Here is a 13,148-nt window from a genome sequence, read left to right as displayed (position 1 = left end):
TGCAATGTTCATTTAAGACACAGAAGAGCTGTGTCTGGATCCACTCTTATCGAGACATTTTGAACTTTTTTGTCCTACCTCCAGTGATGGTGTGGGCTGCTTTAATTGCTTTTTTTTAAAACTGGGCTTTGAATCTTTGCTTCAATTAATACTTACGTACATAATGTTCAGCAAAGCACAGACAGAAAGGAAAAATGGCTGTGTCTTGGTATTTTTTTAAAGATGTTAAATATTTTAATTTGTTGCAAGTCAAAATATCCAAATCATTTCAACATGTAGCAACTGTGTATGTGTAGACACAAAGCCACAGTAACAGTGTCCGCACCAACAAAACAAAACCTGACAATATTAATTTCCATTATCTGTGGTGATTTGCACTGAGCCAAAACTGGAAATCTTCTAAATGGAAATAACACGCTCAGACACATCAGTTTATGCTTCTCTTTATAAACAGTTTTTTGCAATATTTACTTTCATCAGCATCAGCCTGTCTGCTCACACTTGTGAATTGCAGCAGGTTCCTGCAGTATAAGAACCTTAAGAATAATAAAACAAATGGCTTTCTGATTCAAGAGATTAGCCTCTAGCACACATACCATTATTCTAGCTATAATACAATTCACATCTGGTTAAGAGAGATGTAACGTGCAGAGAGGGTCTGTCCGTCATGCAGGTCTGATGCATTTAGTCTTTATGTTTCCTTTTCCTATATATTTGCTGTGCTCTAAACTTCAACAGTGAATGTGAATGGAGGTCTCACAGCCTTTTTTTTTTTTTTTTTAGCTTAGAGGTCAAACCTACTGTATGAAACATAGAAAAAAAACCACCTTATTTAAAACTAAGCCATGGTGAAGATTATTATTTCTTACATATACTATTAGACAAGGATAGTCAGTGTTTGGTGTAGGGTCATTACTCAACACAGATATTTTAGTAAACTATTTGCCTCAGTCACATTGCTGTCAAAGAAACAGTAGCAATGGCAAACTGACACTTGTTTACATAAAGATAACTATTTAAAGTGGCAATAGTGAGTCTCTCGCAGTGGTACAGAAAAAGAAAAGCTTTCTTTACAGTGCAGACATGAAGAACTATAGGCACAGTAAGGACACCGCAAGATAAGAGCCAACACAAAAACACGTATGGATGTCATGAGTTCTGTTTTATATGCTACGCACTACATACGTTCATTTTCTGATCATGAACAGGCTCAAGGAAAGACTTCTTTTAGATGACAGAGGATTTAATTTAGAAATACGAAAATACTTAATTCTCTGTTTTTCCTCGCATTCAAAAACAATGCTTAGAAGAAATCTCAGGTTGAGTCATATGTGTGCTTTCAAGGCAAACAACCAGGCAAAACTTGGGAGAGCATAAATCTGGATGAAGTCCCATGCACAATTTCAGGAAAAGGGTAGAAAGCACATGACACTGAGAACTAAATGAACAGCACTATCCACTTAGACTGAGGAATTACACTTCACCTGCTTATGTTAGTGGAAAGAAAAAGTTATTTTAGAGTGAGAAAGACTATTATTCTACCTTCCATAAAAACAAATGGGTTAACTCTAAAGTCTAGATAGTCTAGAATAGCTAGATGGGACCTCACAGAACATAAAACCCTCAATAAAACAATGAAACTATTCTGAAAACCAATTAAATATGAGAATCACAGAAGTGAACTCCCTGTCAAAATTATTCATAAATTTCCATGTAATGACAACACATTATCCAGTGTTTCACTGGGTTTGCTGCTGCTGGAAAGGGAAATGACAGAACCGCATACTAGGCTGCACAGAAAGTGGCCTCACTGGGAGACAGATTTGATCAAGAGCAAATCACAAATGATGCCATGTGTAACTTTTTTTTTTTGTACAAATGAACATCACAGATGATGAGAATACCTCAGATGAAATATTAACAAAAAAATCAATACAGTTATTCCAGAGTCTTTAATTGAGGTCTAGCCCAGCTGTGCAAGTCACACAAATGAAAACTGGCTGTACGATCATACAGAATGAATGACAGCAAATCATGTAACATCAAGCTGGAGCTTTTATCACATCACATCACATCCCAGAGACTCATACTAGCCCCATTCTGTTTAGCAGCTATATGAATTGAGAGGAGTATGCCAAGAAGAGAGCAGCACGTTTGTCAAATTCTTAGTCGATAATACACCTCATAAACATCACTGTAACCAAGAGAAGGGATTCAGGAAGATTTCACCATTGGCAGAATAGAGACTTTTAGCCAGGAAAAATACAAGCATCCATCTGTGAGAAAAGAAACCAAAACACAGCGACAAAATATGAGCAAACCTTCAGTGGGGCATTGGGGCCACAGGAGACCTGGGAGAAAGCAAAGAAAGGAAGAGAGGCATACGAACCCTGCAAACATCGGTTCTCCAGATGCGCATTTGCAGCACTCGGCCACTTTGCTCAGAGATGTTCACCTGGAGATTTGAGTGATGATATCCAGCCTCTGAGGGAAGGCATCCTGTCCTCCTTCCTACACAACATATGCTCCTGAGGCTATGTGATCTCCTGGCCTTTAGCTGTCTACAATGAACTTGTCTGCTGTCTTACCGCATGTCTCTGCTGGAGCATTGACTCAGGTGTATCCTGTCCCCCTGCAAATATTGTGTGGCTGGAGGCCTGCAGCAAATACAAACTATCATCTCAAAGGAGAGAGAGTTGAGTGCTGGAGAGAGAAGAAACTCAAGATGATGTTGCTCAACAACTTTTTGGGCAAAAGGTCTGCAAGAGTTCTGCTTGATTTGCTGTCTGAGATGCAAATCAGCATTGCTGAGAACCACCTCTTGGCACTTGATCCCTTCCCCGAAAAAGGAAGGAGAAAAAGGAGGAAGGTATTCAGACTGAAAAAGTAATGTGAGGATCACTCCTATGTCTAATCCAGCCTGAGGAGACCCGAAGCTGTTGGCAGTGAATGCTTTCAACATTGAAAGTCAAGATGTGCAAGTTTGGTTAAGAGAAGGATCGTGAAAACTGGCCAAAGTATTTTAAGCAAACAGGAAAGTAAGTGATTTTTTGGAACAGTTCAAGCAAGTATAACTTCTTTTTTAAAGTAATAAATTAATTTTAAAAGGAGTAAAATCTCATAGATCAAGCAATTAAGTAAGCATTTTTAAATAAATTAACATTTCGCCTTTAAAACATTATTACTGAAAGCGTGTGTGGTGAAATATTTCACAAAACTTATTGTTTTCCTGAAAGCATAATGGCATTTCATACAGAAGAGAAAGCCAGAAGAAAAGATAAATCATACCTTATCTTTCAACAGGAATATTTTGGGGTTTATTTTTTACTTGCCTAGTTGTGTGCTTTTTTTTTGCCTGCTTCATTACTAAAAAGTACCCAATTTACTGAGCTCTGAAGCCTAGCTGTCAATCTCAGCTGAAACCAGTTTACTTCTGGTCCACAGACAGTAGTACTGAGTCTACGGCTGGCAACCCCAGCTCACATGGCACCTTGTCCTGTCTTCACAGAGAGCATATCAACACATACCTATCCAGAGCAGCCCTGCTTGCTGTGGGCTACCGCTGAGAATAAAATAACCACTTGCAGGCCAAATGAACAATACTCCATCCAGCTATCTACTCATCCGACCCCCCAAATGACAATGAAGGAAGCTTATCCAAACCACATTCACTGCAAGGCCTTTGCTAGCCAAGCAGTGGCTTTGCAACCCATTGGTCCTATGGTGATGCCACACTTTTGTCAATAAAACCTTCACATTCACAGCACAACAGATTGCACTTCTAGAACAATATACAGTGCATTCTATATCATATGATGTGCATAACTGTATCTATAAATATATCAACAAGAACATTAGAGAAATATGCTTCCTAATAGGATATTTTTCTTAAAGCAATCCTTTCACGTTATTACCTTTTACAAGTGTACTGTCAGTTGATCACTTTGTCATTTAAGAAACTGCTGCCTCAATATTTTGGAATGCACTGTCAACACTAAGGGCTGAAGGGAGTGATATTGATATCACACTCCAAAACCAGCACAGCTTGATTAATGGCCTCTATTGCAACGAGGAGTCACACTGCAGTGCTATGGATTTACCTTCCTATGAATGCAAAGCAAGTGAGAAGACTGAGAGGAGGAGAGCTGCCTGTTTCAAAAGCCTTTCACAGACTTTCAGACAGTGGTATTTATTTCACAAATTAAAGGGGGTTTTTTTTGTTGCTTTTATCTAGCCCTGGAACTGATGAAGGGAGCCATAAATTTAATAGTCAACAAACCTTATGGAAACATGACATTAAATCTTAAATTAGCATGTACTAATGAGATCTTTATTATGGGATTCAGTGCCAGAGATACTTGCATTGTTTACACAACATCACATATATCTTTGCAGACAAAGCTAAAAAAGCTGCAAGAAAATCCTAATTTCTTTCAATTTTAGAATAAGGAGTTATAAAAAGTTAATTAGGTACTCTAAGAAATGAGAAGTATTTTAACATTTTGGATACATCAAAGTAATTCATCAGTGAAGACATCTAACTTACATCACCTAACTATATTTTTCTCTTGAATGTTAAAAGCATCCACTAAAGAATACACATTAATACTAGAATCCTCACTGAACAAAGCAATTTTTTTTTAAAGCAAGACAGCCATGATAATTGAAGAGAACAGCATATCTGCATTAAATATATTCGCTTTAAGAAGAGACATGTTCTATTCTTTACCACTTAATTCTGTAATCATTTTGAAAGGCCGCCCTCTGTTTTTATCCAAAGTTCACTGGGTCTTTTATGTTTTCTCTGTAATCGTTCTCAATGACAGCATTGGATCACAGAGTTATAGCATGATTTAATAGCTAGTATCTCAGGAGTGACTAATAAAAACATGTGCCTCTGAACTTCTGTGAAAGGCAGAATAGCAGAACACCTCATCCTGCATCTTCTCATCAATTTCATGCTTACAGAGGAGGCACCTATAACCCAACAGTTCACACCATTTCAGTTCCACGAGTGGACAGAAACACGCGCTCAACAGTGTAATAGCAGGACTTGGGTCTTGTGAGCTTCAGCCAAAACCAGACCCCCTGTTTGAATGGTACCATTTAAAAAGTACGCACTGGTAATGAAATCTGGGGCTTATGACATATTGGCTTACAGGCTAATCAGCCTTACACATTATTTACAAGATACAAGAGTATTATACTGGTGTACTTTCTATTAGTAGAGTGGTCAGGACTGTGCCCAGTTTGGACCACCAATATACTTGAAATAAAGGCAACAAAAATACTACAAGGTTTATACACACACACACAAAGCTTAAAGGAATGTGTTACTTGGACAAAGACAAGACAGCTGTGGAAAGCAGTGAGAGAGAAATGGGACACAGCAGTCTTCCAGCATCTAAAGATCACCATAAAAGTGACAGTGGTAAATATTCACCATGTCCACTTGCAGTAGAACTAGAAGAAGTTGGTTTATCTTATAATAAAGAAGATTTTGCTTGGCTACCAGGAGAAACTTTCTTCCTGTAAGGATACTGAATCACTGAAATAAGACATGGAGAAAGCTGTGGAATCTATTTCACAGATTTGGAAGAAAAGCACAGATGAATTTCCATCAGAGATACAAGAATGTTTAAGACCTACAAGGATAATATTTATTTTTATAATCTCTTTTGTGGGTCAAGAGTTGTATCTCAATATCTGTGTTAAATTTTAAAACCTAATTAGCATTCTATTGATTAAACCAGCACAACAATTTTAATATAGAGAAGTAGTCAAACCCACTTGCATGCCTTGAGCTAGAACCCTTATGTTAACAAACGCAGTCATTCCCCTCTGTTTGAAGTAGCTTACTTTTGTAACTTGAAGTGGATCTTCACCTCCTTTAAAAACTGAGTTCTTCCCCTTTGAAGACCTTTGCCTTAACTCTAGTTCTTATGCATTTCTGTATTTGGTTCCCTATTTTATGGCCTTTTTAAACTATTCTCCATGTTATATAAACCCCCCTTCACCCCCAGGCCTCCAAGAACTGCACAGTTCTTTACCAATCTGTGCTGTCTCCACAGCTTCCAGAATCTTGTCAGCAGAAAACACTATATGGCTAGAGAGGTCTACCACCTAGCAAGGGAAAACATGAGTGCACTTACAGAGGATCAGAGGAGGGGAAAAAAAAAAGAAGGGGGTAATGAGCAAAGATAAAATCATTATAAGACTTATCAGTTCTAAATGCAGTTCCTATTGTATGCTTATGCTTTCTGGAAAAAAAAAAGAAAAAACCAATATATTTGATAATGGTAGACAAATTTATTACAGTGGTATTGGTTTTGTATCCAATGAATTTTCACCAATATGATTTACAAAAATCAGCATAATCCCAGCTCTTGTATGTGTATTGGCCAGTTTACTTTTTTTTTTTATTTTACAGGTATGGCCACTAGACGCACCACCAAGAAGATGCCATACACCACATAGCATGAAAAGTTTCGTGTTCCAAAAACTTGTGATTTAAGTATAATGTAAGAGACAACAGCTGGCTGTAACAAATGGGCAAGGTCCCATACAGTGAAACAGCAAGTCATGCAAGTCAGGCAAGGTCATTCCTTGCTCTTTGCTACTTGTGTTATCTTGGGAAGGAGGGAGGGCTGAAGACTTTTTAGCAGTAAACTGACTAAGAATATAATTTGCAGTTCTTGTAACAAACCAAAGACTGAGATCAGATTCCTAAATTTGAGAATACTTGTGCCTGTGAATTTTTATACATGTCTTCGAAACAACTGTTTTTCAGAATCAAAAGGCAAAGGGACTCCTTCATTTTCTGCTCAGTGACTATGTGCACATTAAGATCTCATGTATGTATTTGAATTTCTTTCTTCCATTTTGTCATTCAATTCTGAAAACTTGTATACACAATTCTTTGTCTCCTACAGCAATTAAATCATCCCTTAAAGATCACGGAAAGTTTGCAGTTAAAGAAGAGAGGGGTGTTCCTTTAAGTCACTTGAGGAAAAAGGCAAATTCATTGCTGATGTGACACAAGATGATAGTTTTCTAAACTGATTTTCAAAAGCAGAGGGGGAGAGCTTTCCCTCTGCAGTATTTAAAGAGAGCATTACACAGAATGTACTGCACTCAGGTCTTCAGAGATACAACTGCACTCAAAGGGCAACCTTTGAGGCTCTGCCCTGCCTAGAAACAAGACACAAGTGACCAGCTACCCACAGCATGCTGTAGGAACAGTGCGGTCAGATCTCTTCCACACACACAAAACAGGAACCAATTGCCCAGACAGAAACTCCTAGATTTTTCTGAAATTCACAGAGGTAAAAATCACTCACCTTTAATTTCTGCCCTGCTTCTTTAATACCAAAAATATGGATAAAGCATGGATGCTCTTAAGGAAGCACATGCAGACTACAAACTCATGCACTTAAAGCAAATTTGAGTTTTAGTTTCCAACACAAGGTGGAGAACTCAACGTTATACATAGCTGAATCTGAGACATTTGGGGACACAGAAATAATAGACTAACGAGAAAACAATAGTGTCTGAGAGCCATTTTCATAACACTCTGTGCATACATGCACACATGTGAGACTTCCACTGATCCAAGTAGAAGCTGCCTGCTGGGGACTTCACAAGTAAATGAAAACTGCAATTCCTTCCTTGCTAGTTGAACCTTCACCAAAGCAGGTAGTGCAACATCTCCAACTCAAGTTACCTTCTACTCCACTTTCAAGGTGAAAGAGAGAAGCATTTTAACTCAGGGTTTGGTCTGACTTTATCAGACCAACTCTAACAAAGACTGTTCTCTGACAGCCTTCTAAACTGAGCTAATACCACCATTGAATTAATATGATTTTGTACATGTGTAGACAACTTCTCCTTTAAAAGAAACTGGGTACCGGTCAGAAATGAGAATACAATGAATGTAGGAACACAGGTCTGCTATGCATCTTTGAGAGACAGGGTAGAAAATATGTATCTGGCATTTATACTCAACCAGGTTATGGGATAAGGCTATAAAAGAGGCTCATTCTTGCAGTCAAATTTCCAGTAAGGAAAAATGAAGACATGCTTTTATCTGCTTTACCTTTTGCTTCTGTCTTTAGAAAGTTACATGCACAGAACAGGGTATCTTTCCTTTGTCCATGGGTGCTCCACATGTTGCAGTTGCAGTAGGGCCAGCTGCAGTTGAAAACAAACTTCCACCAGTTCAGGCAAAAAAAAAAGGTGACCCTAGTTGTTCTTTAATAAGAGATAATGTCAGCTACCTCCTTTTTATACTCTCAATAAGAGATCTGGATCCCTTCTACTCACCATCGGAATAAAGAATAATACAGGGCCTCCTCTAAGCGAGACCTCCACACAAGATTTTTTTGGACTACTGAATCCAACTGTAGTAGTTAAAAATTGCATTAATATACGTGCAAATAAAATATACTTGGACAAAGCCATATGAAAGAATCCAGCTGCTAGTCACAAAATTGTGATGACACTAGCAAAACTAACAATAAAACATTCTTGTCTTCAATCTGAATACTTCACTGGTATTTCCAGAGGGTTACTTAGCTAATTATAATACTTTATTTAAATGGTAAATTCCACCCTCCCAAAAACTGTTGTTTCTAGTTTAACAATAGTTTTTCCCCTCTCCTTTATATATATAAACCAAAAAAACCCTCAACCAACCAAAAAAAAAAAAAACCAACAGAAAAACTCTGTTGAGATTGTGGTTTTGGCCAACGATGTGTGTTCCTGAGAACTCTGTCAGGGTGGAAAACTCTTATCCTACGTGAAACCAGAAAAGACTTGCTGTAAGAAGGCATTACTTTTAAAGCTCTTGGTTCTTACACTGAAATGGACGAGGCTGTTGCAAACTGTCTTCAGCACCTCCTCAACAGTCTCCTCACCAGGCATATGACTGGATGGCTGTTAAGACCACTGCACCACTGGAAGTGGTGTGCGCTGGAACACAATCGTGTATTACAAAAATGCAAACAGAAGCCACTGAAAACACCAGAAGGGAAAAAATACTCACCATGAATATTTCCTGCAATTTAGTTTAAAATTTCTAAGCTCTTAAAATTCCTACTCTCTTAGCTTCCTACTGATAAGCTAAACTAGTTGCACATCCTATTTGCTCATATTTAGCACGCCTTCTACTAGTCCTTCATTCAGCTCACATGCAACATTTATCTGCAAGAAGGCAATTGCTTACTTTTTTTTGCAAGACAAGAATATAGAGATATTTCTCATCTAAATGAGTTCTGAACATACCTTCTACGACTCTTCACTGCAAGAATAGTTGTTGGCTTTCTTAACTAGTACATCAGAAGGATGGAAACCTCACAGAAGTTGTAAGCTATTTTTTTTTTATTTCTGAAGAAATTTTACCATCCTAGGGCTCTGGGCACCTGTCCATAAATTAATGTACAAAGACAAATAACTGTCTATACACATTTGCTTCAAACCACTCTTCCTCAACAACTTTAGGGAGGGGGAAAAAAAATGATTTTGTAGCAAGCCCAGAAGTTAACAAACCTACATTCTTGTAGTGCGAAGGAGGAGAGGTGAGATCTAACGCCAGGTATTCCCAAATGAGAACGCCCTGGAGCAGAATCCCTTCTTCATATTGAGGGAACTTGAGATGAACAGTTCTGCTGTTTCCAGGGAGGGTAAAGTGGGAAAGAAGGGAGGGAAAAAAAAAAGTAGCATTTCAGGAAATCAGGCTCAACCTATTTACAGATCAATAGCTTAACACCACATTTTTTTTACAGCAAATATTTTAAGTAGAACACTGGATGTGGGGCAGCAGTCAAAATCCCAAGGGAGCTATGAGACCCTGCCCCTCAGCTTATGAGAAGCAGAGTCTGGGAGAAAAGCAGAAACATCCAGTTCCTCCCAATACTTTGAATATTAGGACTGGACACAGATGCCTGCAGAATCTTTTAAGGGTGCTTCTGGTGTCAAATTGTTTGCTCATTTCCCCACTGGGTCAGAGCTCAGCTTTAACAATTGCATTACATGCACACCAGTTCACCTCCCTTCTGGAGGGGCAAAAAAAAAGAGCATTCAGTTTCCTTCACAGAGGAACCATAGCCATGATTGAGAATATAATTCGTTCCACAATTCACTTACTCTGCCACAGACAGTCTTCCACGTGATTCCAGCAGGATTCACTTCTTCATGCAGTATTTCCACGTCTTCACTGAATGAGCTGGGCCTTTACTTCATGGTGTCATTGGCATGCTACAAAAAACACACCTCTGACAGGTAACAGCTCAGCCCTCTCATTTTTCTTAGAAACTACCTTATTTGAAAAGAAGACAGAAAACAAAATAATACTTGATAGCACCACGTACAAGCCCAGTGAAAACAGAGCTTGATTTCTGCTTCCCCAGAAATATTTCAGGTCAGGAAAGCTTTGAGTCCTGGTAAATATATCTGGCCACCTGTGAGATGTGAAGATGACTCAGAACTGCAGATCATGGTGGTAATACCACTCAAAACTATTTTATATTAAAAAACAACAACAAAAGACTCTCAGGGCAGTATGCTTCAGGAACAGGGATGCTGAAGAGCAATTTAAGGTTGGTACGTATGTCCCCACTGTTTAGCTGTACCAATTTTGGTTAAGGGCCACATGCTAATCCATGAACCTTGTTCTGTGGAGCCAAAACTCCACATCAGACACAGAGGACTTGGTGCCCCAAACTCTGCAAGAACACCACTGGTCCTTGAGGTTGGAGAGAGGGGTATAGGGAAGTGCTTCCACCTTTTCTCCTCCCCCTTTACATTATCAGTGAAAGGCTTAAAAGCTCCCTACACACAAACCTCCAGCACAGAAATGAATCCCAGTTGAGGCGAGTATCTCCACCTCACTGATATACTGAGAACTCATAACATTTATCCTTCACCATTTTTAAGCTGTCTCCTCAGTATCTTTCCAGCACTCTTCCATTAAAAGCAGGTTAGGATATGGAAAAGGATCACCACGATGTCTATCTCCTAGCAATCAGAATCTCCACACATGGACAAGGACCACATTGCTCCAGGTCTTGCAAACCCAAAACAGCAGATAAGTGCACACAGACAAGTGCAGACAAAAGGGGACAAAAGAGTACTGACAGACTTTTATAAACTTTATGTGGGACCCAGTATGTTTTACCAAAGACAAGTATTTTGATCATGCTATAAATTTTCACTTTTGACTTTAAGACTAATTAAGTTAGAAATAACAAGACAAGAAAGAATAAAGAAAGCAGTTATCCATGAAGAGACAAAAAAACCTTTTCAGCTCTAATACAGCTAAATAAAGGAGATAGAAACAGGCTTATTTGTGTGACCACACAGGCTAACAAAATTAAGCCAAAGTTAGAGCTCGACATCCCACAGATAGGATATCAAAATTAGATACATCTGTTTACATTCAGTTTTCAAAACTTCACATCTGAATTGTAAGCAATAATTATCTGTAGCAGGCTGGCCACCTGTTACTATGTTAGAACCACTATACCAACATCTACTTCTTTAAGTTAAAAAAGCATATGTGCATATACATACACATTTCAATAATGAACCACAGACATTTCATTCTCCATAAATCTTTTTCTGCTACATTCTATGTTTATTAATTTCATCTAAGTGTTTTAAGGAGGCAGCTGTTCCAAGCACATGATTTTTTTGAGGTAGGCTTCTTGATCTCTTCTTCATCCCCAACTCTCGCACGGGGTCAGTATGACCAAGTAAGGGTAGTCCCTGCAGAAACTTGGGCTGCACTGCCAAGGACCAAGGGTGGAACCTTCCAGGGGAGACCACACTGCCTGTAAATCAATAGCACACCTTTTTTCCAGATGGTTCACCAATTCATTGCACTCAGTGTCAGTTAACTAAAGAACTTCAACTCATAGCTTACCATTCCACACATTTTCTACTTTTAAAACAGTAAAACCCTGCAAGAGAAGTTTAGGAGTCCCTTAAAAATTCTCATCAGTGGCAAAGCTTAAAGAACTACAGGAAGACATGGGAGTGGCTAGTTTGCTGCCTTTCCCTTCACTTATTCAGTTAAGAAGCTGAAAAATCTGTAAGAACAGGTACATTATGATACCATAATTCTGGGTTAAATACAAGTTACAGCTACACTATTGAAATCAGTCGGTCACGTAAGCAGCCAGAGGTACTCTTCACGTCAGTGTATCTAGCCCTGAAGCACTAACATGCAGTCATGGCCAGAATTAACACCACGAGATTCCCTTCCCATCTTTTTCTTAACTCAAACAGCTTGTAAGTAGACGCAACAACAGCCTTTCATCTTTATCACACCCTAAGACTGAAAAACCACAGTTACTGCACTGTAAGCATTCAGTGAAATTATTTAATTCTCCATATTTTCTAAATCACACCAAATGAAAAACAGTAACAGACAAATTATTATTAATGTAACCATTATTATTATTAATTAAACCCTATTTTGTAATATAAAAGCACCAGAATGTTGGCTAGGCATCAATAACATTCAATTCAGCAACAAAAATATGATGTCTAAACACACATGCATTGTATTTTATAAGGAAGATGAGAAACATATGGGTAACAGCCGTTACATGCACCATCACCCGTAACATTCACCATCTACAAACTTGGGAAAGAATTTGTCAATAAGAAAAGGAAGGAAGTGTTCGCTTTCACTAGCCATGATGACAGACTAAATTCATCCCTTCTGATTCCATGGAAACTTTGAATTAGTTGAAGGAACGAATTTGACACAAGTGAACACTTATGTTACCCTTTGGTTCTCTAGGACAGCTATTTATCATAAACTTGTGGTCTGTTGTAGAGCCCGAACACTGTATTATGCTCCAGATTCAGCAGAGATGTTTTTTGATACAGCAATCTAAAAAACTGAGATTTGCACACCGAGCAATTTATAGGTAAAATGCATCCTTTTTGAGATTAAAATGCTCCTGTATCTCAAAATATAATAAAACCTGAACTGTGTTCAGATTTGAAGGCTGTCAGGAAGTGTTTGCAGTTACTTCTGCATTGGGCATATTACTCAACAGGCTCTGAAGAAACAAACTAAGCATAGATGTTGCATGCACAAAAACTAAAAGCAGTACTATTGTTAAAGCTGGATATATCCC

This window comes from Pterocles gutturalis, unplaced genomic scaffold (genome assembly GCF_000699245.1).
Source record: "Pterocles gutturalis isolate BGI_N339 unplaced genomic scaffold, ASM69924v1 scaffold361, whole genome shotgun sequence".
NCBI classification, from domain to species: domain Eukaryota; kingdom Metazoa; phylum Chordata; class Aves; order Pterocliformes; family Pteroclidae; genus Pterocles; species Pterocles gutturalis.
Note: the sequence above shows the minus strand (reverse complement) of the source record.